General features: G+C 42.7%; 1 pseudogene; it reads left to right on the top strand.

The window, feature by feature from the left end:
* The first annotated feature begins 2879 nt into the window (after window positions 1-2879).
* Window positions 2880-6892, top strand: LOC103252883 (annotated as a pseudogene).
* Window positions 6893-8014: the final 1122 nt, after the last annotated feature.

Here is an 8014-nt window from a genome sequence, read left to right as displayed (position 1 = left end):
TGTTCACAATGTGACAAATGGTAAAAATAAATATTTCAAAATAACACAGGTATACATACCCGTTGCAGGTCTCCCTTGGGATAATTTCCTATGTGGGCATGAGACATTTGTCTCGGCATGATTTTTCCTTTCCATGTAGAACAGGTGTGATTAAGAAATTATCTAATAATTAAGCATCTTTAGACATGCTGGCTCATTTCCTTAAACTCAGCCTGAAAATCTTTCAACAGAAGCTAATAATTGGGGCCAGGACTAGGGAGAGATGAGAGAAGTTCCTGCCTCCAGCACAAAATTTAAAAGAGCACAAAATAAAATTAAGTCATCAAGAAGTGGCATCAGTAAGATGGCTGACTAAAGTTTCCTGGTTCTTGTTCCCCCCTTCCCCACACAAAAGGGGACAAAAACAACAACTAAACAGCTATGTTTCGACTGGGGTGACTTAGTAGACTGAAGAGCACTGGGGGTGTTGGCAGAGAGAACCCTGTGCAGCACAGAAGAAGTTATTTAATTTGTTTTGGTTATGAAATGGCCTATTTGGGATGGCCTTGATGGTGCCAGGACTGCACCATGGAAAGGGGAGGAGAGCATCCTGCCTCTGCCACATTCTCTCCCTGATCAGGACTGACTCAGAGCCAGGGAGAGGGTTTCTTTTTTTTAAAGCAGGATTTACTGAGAGGACAGAAAAGCTCCCACAGTGGGAGGGGACCCGAAGGGGTTGCCTTGGGATGGTTTCTTATGGGGGAAAGATAAGCTGGAAACACTCAGGGTCCTCAGGGTTGCCAGAGATGCTTGCAGTCATTGCTATAGGAGGGTCCCCCAGTCCTCACAGGCCCTCAAACCATTGTGGATGGTTTCTGGAAGTCCATACTGCTGCACTGTCTATAGCAGGAACTTCCTTTACACCACCTATTCTCATGACCTTATCTGCTATAGCATGGAACCATCTTGCAGCAGACCCACAGCTGAAGGGCATTGTGTACTGAGAGCCAATCACCACTGACCCCTTCCATTCCTGAGGCCCTGTCATCGTTCCATTCCATCAGCAACTATAACACCAAGACTCTGGCTGCCTAGAGCCTAGGCCCAAAGGAACAACCAAGACCCCAACATTCAAACACATGAAGCACCAGATCCCCTAGGGGAACAGGCAAAGTTGCAAAGTAGGAAGGCAGCCTAACAACTTCCCTGGCCCTCATGCCCCCCGAGGAAGCTGCCACACTGCCTGCTGGATTGCTGCACTTGTAGGTGCCTGGCCAGACAACTAACTCAATGCCATCATCCTCCCAAAAGCACATGACTGCCATCACACACTCCCACAGTCATAAAGACAATCTCAGACATCACAGAAGAGGATTACAGTTGAAGAATCTGTACACATACCATGATACCGCATCTACCCAGAGCCAAAACCAACTCACCATTTTTAACTGATACCCTAAGACCCATCTGCAGGAAAAAAGAAAACAAAAAACAAACAAAAAAAAAACCTCTTCCTTTGAAAACTAACTAACAAAATTGGAAAAAGCAATTTTTCCAGTAGATGTGCAAATATCAATGTAGAAACACACAAAAAAATGACAATGCAAGAAAATGTGACACCACCAAAAAAGAAAAAAAGTAATAATAAGCTTCCAGTAACAGATCCTCACCCATGAAAAAGAACACTTACTAAACACATGAAATGGAAATGAGACAATCACTTTAAGGACACTTCAAATGATATTTTTTAAAATACCGACAAACACGTCAATGAAACAGGGAAAGCAACGAGCTAAATAAGAAATTCAACAGAGATGGATATCATAAAATCACGAAATAAATCTTAGAGCTGAAGAATTCAATGAATGAAATAAAAATATATGATTGAGAGCTTTAACAAGAGACTAGGTTAAGCAGAAGAAAATAATTTCTAAACCAGAAGACAAATGTCTTTTGGAATAGCCCAGTCAGGGATGGGGGAAATCAGAATTTAAAAAGAATGAAGAAAGCTTACAGGACTTATGGGACACCATGAAATGAAAACATTGTTTTGCATTAGAGAAGTGACAGGTGAGGAGGGACAGGGGCTGGGATAGGATGCCGGAACCCAGCAGCCACAGAGGCTGGAGCTGCTGAGCATGAACCCGGCATGGGGGTGACAGTGGTACAGCATGGGCAGTGTATCTTCTCATGTGAATAAGCACAGACTCTGTGGAAAACAGGGCGGCGATTCCTAAAAGTTCTAAAAATCGACCTTCCCTGTGACCCTGCAATCCCCCTACTGGGAATATACCTGGAAGATCTCAAATCACTCTATGAAAAAGATACCTGCACATGTATGTTTATCACAGCATTGTTCACAAGAGCAAGAACATGGAACCAACCGTGCTGCCCATCAAAAGAGGACTGGATTTTTTTAAAAAACGTGGTACCTATACACAATGGAATATTACACAGTCATAAAGAACAAAAATCATGAACTTTGCAGCAACCCTGGATGGAATTAGAGTCTATAATACTGAATGATCTTTCACAGAAACAAAAACTGAGTATCACATGTCCTCACTCATAAGTGGACCTTGAACAACTACCGTAATACTAGAAGAAAAGGATTGACAGTAGCCAGAAACTGCAGGGAGGTTGGGACGGAGAGTTGGGATAAACAGTAGCTGATATCTGCCTGGGGAAGGGGGGGCACACCTCATCAACAAGGGTATCTGCACAGTGAATATTTGTATAACTAACCCTGAAATGTACCCCACAATTTTAAAATAAAAAAATTTTTTGAAGTTAAAAAAAATAAGCCTTCCATGAAAACATCACTTAGAAAATCAGTAATGTCGTCTGTTTTCCTAAAAGACTGGAATGGGGGTATCATTTTGAGGGCCCCATGGTTCTGAATGTGCTTCAGTGTCACAATGCCTCCCGCGATGGCAGACATCCTTGACATCTGGGCAGTTGACGCTCACATAGCGTCCGATGGCTCCATACCTGTGGACTTCCTTTTGCCCACTGGGCTTTATCTCCATTTGGAGGTGCGTTGGGAAGTGACCATTTCTTACATTAAACAGATGCTATAGAAGCAAGTTCACGATTACCCAGTGTTTAACTTCCTCGTGGAAATCAACTCCCATATGTTTGCGTGTGTGAACCAAATGGCCATGTATGAGGAGCTTGAAGATGAGACATGAAGACTGTGTGACATCAGACCTTTTCTTCTGGTTCTCAAATTAGTGACGAGAAGTTGTGACCCAAGGGAAAAATTAGAGTCATAAAATTGGAGTCCTTCTAGGAAAAGGTCTTCATGAATTTGATGCTTTGAAGGATCCTGAAGCGAATGAATTTCGAAGAAAGAGGCGCCAATTCAGTGAGGAAAAGATTCACTCACTTGTGGGATTGTCTTGGATGGACTGGCTAAAACGGACATACCCACCAGAGCATGAATCTTCCATCCTTGAAAACCTGGAAGATAAACTCAATGGAGGAAAGTTCATGGTAGCTGTTCATTTTGAAAACTTTCAGAATGTGTTTAGCTTTCAGGTGACTCCCAAAATGAATCCTATCAAAATCAATGAAGTGGCAATCCAGAAATGCATGACTATTCATGAGTAGGAGGAGGGTGCCAGTCCCTGTGATTACATGCTACAAGTCAGCGGGAGAGTGGAGTACGTCTTTGGCGATCACCCTCTCATTCAGTTCCAGTACATCCGGACCTCCATGATAAACAGGACCCTGCCGCATTTTATTCTCACGAATAAGATCAAGAAAATGTATGCATAGGAAATGATTGCCATAGAGGCTGCCATAAGCAGAAATGCCTAAAACCTTCCTCTCCCATTGCCACCAAAGAAAACGCAAGCTATTTCTCATGTTTGGGAAAATAACAACCCTTTCCAAGTTGTCTTAGTTAAGGGAAATAAACTTAACACAGAAGAAAACTGTAAAAGTTCTTGTCAGGGCTGGTCTTTTTCATGGTACTGAGTGCCTGTGTAAGACCATCGTAAGCTCAGATATATTGGGGGGAAATGATCACATTTGGAACGAACCACTGGAATTTGATATTAACACATGCGACTTACCAAGAATGACTTGGTTACGTTTTGCTGTTTATGCAGTTTTGGATAAAGTAAAAACAAAGAAATCAACAAAAACTATGAACCCCTCTAAATATCAGACCATCAGAAAAGCTGGGAAAGTGCAGCATTACCCTGTGGCATGGGTAAATACGATGGTTTTTTACTTTAAAGGACAGTTGAGATCCGGAGACATAATATTGTACATTTCCAGAAGAACTCTAGGAAATGTTGAACCCCATGGGGACCATTCAGACAAACCCATACACTGAGAACACCACGGCTCTGCACATGGAGTTTCCAGAGAGTAAGAAGCAGCCTTACTGCTACCCTCCCTTTGACAAAATTATTGAAAAGGCAGCTGAGATTGCAAGCAGTGACAGTGCCCACGTATCGAGTCATGGTGGAAAAAAGTTTATTGCTGTACTGAAAGAAATCTTGGACAGGGACCCCTTGTCTCAACTGTGTGAGAATGAAATGGATCTTATTTGGACTTCACGACAAGACTGCTGAGAGAATTTTCCACAGTCGCTGCCAAAATCACTGCTGTCCATCAGTGGAATAAACTTGGGAATGTTGCCCAGCTCCAGGTGCTGCTTCAGATTTGGCCTAAGCTGCCTCCCCTGGAAGCCTTGGAGATCCTGGATTTCAACTATCCGGACCAGTACACGTGGCAGTATGCTGTGGGCTGCCTGCAGCAGAAGAGCAACGAAAGACTCTCTCAGTATCTTTTACAACTGGTGCAAGTTTAAAAATACGAGCCCTTTCTTGATTGTGCACTCTCCAGATTCCTCCTAGAAAGAACCCTTGCCAATCACAGGACCGGGCAGTTTCTGTTTTGGCATCTGAGGTCAGGACCTGTAGTCCTTCTGGACCATGTACGCCATCCAGTTCACTTTCCAGCTCTCCCTGAGTGCCTCTTCAAATTTCTGCTTAAATCGTTTGAGTGCTTCTTCTTCACTCTTCCCAAGGGTGAGAGAATCCTTCAGATACTGGATATCCTTGACAGACATGAGCTCGGGAAGCCCTGCAGGCAACATCAGTGCAAAAAGGGTGATGAAGAAGTTCCCGTGCCTCCGTAAAATCAGATATGCATCCCTGAAGTGTATATCCCCGCTGTCTCAGTTTAGTTTGGAGTCACCCTTGAAGCCTACTGCCAGGGGAACGTGGGACACATGAAGGTGCTTTCCAAGCAGGTTGAACCATGCAATAAGTTAAAAACTTAAAATATGATATTTCTGTGTTTTTTCTCCATTGAATGGTCTTTGCACCCTTGTTGAAAATTATGAATGTACTTAATGCCAGTCAATTATACACTTAAAATGGTTAAAATTATAAATGTTTTGTTATGCATATTTTACTACAATAAATAAACAAGCAAGCAGACAGAAATGGCATGCAACTTACCTTTAGGTATGCCTCTTGCTTGAAGTTGTTTATATATATTAATATATCTTAAACATTATTAAAAATAAATAATACTACTTTACTGCCACAAAAACAAAAACAAAAAAAACTTTAAATAGTTTGATCAAACGGAATGCAACGAAGCCAAACAGAGCCAAAGAGAAGGAGGCCATGCACACCTGTCGGAAACAGAGTGCTTACCGGGAAGTCCTCTCAGACCAGCAGTTGCCTCTGAACCCAGGTGTCAGCCTCTCGGAACACTATGTTGAAAAGTACAAATGCATGGATTCAAAAATGAAGACTTTATGGCTGGTGTACACCAACAAGGTGTTTGGGGAGGATTCAGTGGGAGGGATTTTTTAAAACGGCGATAACTTACAGCAGGACATGTTGACACTGCAGATGCTACGCTTGATGGATTTACTCTGGAAAAGCTCGTTTGGATCTCCGGTTGTTGCCTTAGAGCTGCTTAGCAACAGGCGATCGCTCTGGCCTCACTGAAGTTGTGAGCACCTCTGAAACAATTGCTGACATTCAGCTGAACAGTAGCAATGTGGCTGCGGCCGCAGCTTTGACAAAGACGCCCTTCTGAACTGGCTTAAAGAATACAATTCTGGGGATGACCTGTACCAAGCCATTAAGGAGTTTACCCTGTCCTGTGTCGGTTTCTGTGTAGCTTCTTATGTCCTTGGGATTGGTGACAGACATAGTGACAACAGTGTGGTAAAAAAAAAACTAGCCAGAAATCAAAACTACACTGAGATACCACCTAACTCCAGTCAGAATGGCAATTATCAACTGAGTTGTTGATAATAACAGCTGCTGGAGAGGGCGTGGTGAAAAGGGAACACTTCTACACTGCTGGTGGGAGTGTAACTATGAGAAAATGACTGACAATAGTGGGAAATTATGGGAGGGAGGGAGATGGGATTAACAGTAGCAAATATCTGTCTGGGGATGGGGAAACACCTCTTATCAACAGGGTGCCTGAACGAAACGTATTTGTATACCTAACCCTTAACTGTACCCCACAACATCATAATAAAATATATTGATTAAAAAAAAAAAACTAGCCAGCTCTTCCACATCAACTTTGGGCATATTCTTGGAAATTTTGCATCCAAATTTGGCATCAAAAGGGAGTGAGTGACTTTTATCTTGCTATGATTTCATCCATGTCATCCAACAAGGAAAAATGAGAAGTTTGGCCGGTTCCGCCAGTGCTATGAGGATGAGTATCTGATTTTACGAAGGCACGGGAACCTCTTCATCACCTTTTTGTACTGATGCTGCCTGATTCTCTCGCCCTCGGGAAGAGTGAAGAAGAAGCACTCAAACAATTGAAGCAGAAATCTGACAAGGCACTCCGGGAGAACTGGACCACGAAAGTGAACTGGATGGCGCACACAGTCCGGAAGAACTACAGATCCTAGCAACTGGCCTTGGCACTGATGCGTCTGTTGGTCTCGTTTTGTTTTCATTTTGCACTTGCACTAAATTGAACATGACCCTGTCACAGATTTTATAAAGGGAACGAAATCCTGAAACTCAGAGTTCAGCGAGAGCAAGACATCCCACAGGACTCCATCTGAACAATCCCTGGTGACCACTCTGCTTGTTGAATGCTTCCAAGACTCATCATGAAGACTTTTGCACGCCAAGGAATGTTGCTAAGGACCGTCTTCTGTTTTTGTTTGTTTTTAGTGTTTGGTACTTTCTCAGAAGGTGTGAATACTTCTTTTCAGTGTTGTGACCAAGCGTTACCACTCAGCCAACAATTTGGGCTGGTGACTTTTCTTATAGTCTATGAGGCTTAAGAGAAAAGTCTCTTTCTTCTCTTTTAAAATTGTATAAACTACAAACTATAATTTGAATCTATGATTATTTTTAAAAGAATCTTTTAAACCTGGGAGGGGGGAGAAGGGACAAAAGGGCCAAGCTCAGTGGCTCAGTCTGTCATCCCAGCTATTTGGGAGGCCAAGGCGAGGGGACTGTCTAAGCCTGCAGGTTTGGGACCAGCCTGGGCAACATGGCGAGACCTCCTCTCTACAATAAATAAAAAATTAGCCAGGCATGGTACTGCATACCTGTAGTTCTGTCTACTTGAAAGGCTAAGGCAGAAGGATCACTGGAGCTTAGCAGTTCAACACTGGGGTGGCCATGAGTATGCCACTGCACTCCAGCCTGGGTGACAGAGTGAGACTCCAACTCAAAAAAAAAAAGTGACAAAGGGAGAAGTAGTGGAGAAAGGCACAGAAAATCTATTGAATGAAATAATCAATCAATCAATCAATCAATCACAAGTCCTGAGAGAGATACAGACATCCAGATCCAGGAGTCAAAGTCCTAATTAGATTCAACACCAAAACATCCTCAGGATGGAGCAACATAATCAAAATGTCAAAAGTCAAATACAAGAAATCGTTTATTCAAGGTATAGAGCCTGACCATTGCCCTATCAGCTGCCTTTTGGAATAAAATCACCATCTTTCCTAAAGAGAAAAGTCAAATACAAAGAGAATTCTAAAAGTTGCAAGATAAAAAGTCATGTCCCA

This window comes from Carlito syrichta, unplaced genomic scaffold (genome assembly GCF_000164805.1).
Source record: "Carlito syrichta isolate Samal-C Ts95f unplaced genomic scaffold, Tarsius_syrichta-2.0.1 Scaffold174810, whole genome shotgun sequence".
In the NCBI taxonomy this organism is placed as follows: Eukaryota; Metazoa; Chordata; class Mammalia; order Primates; family Tarsiidae; genus Carlito; species Carlito syrichta.
This window is presented reverse-complemented; position numbering and strand designations above follow the sequence as displayed.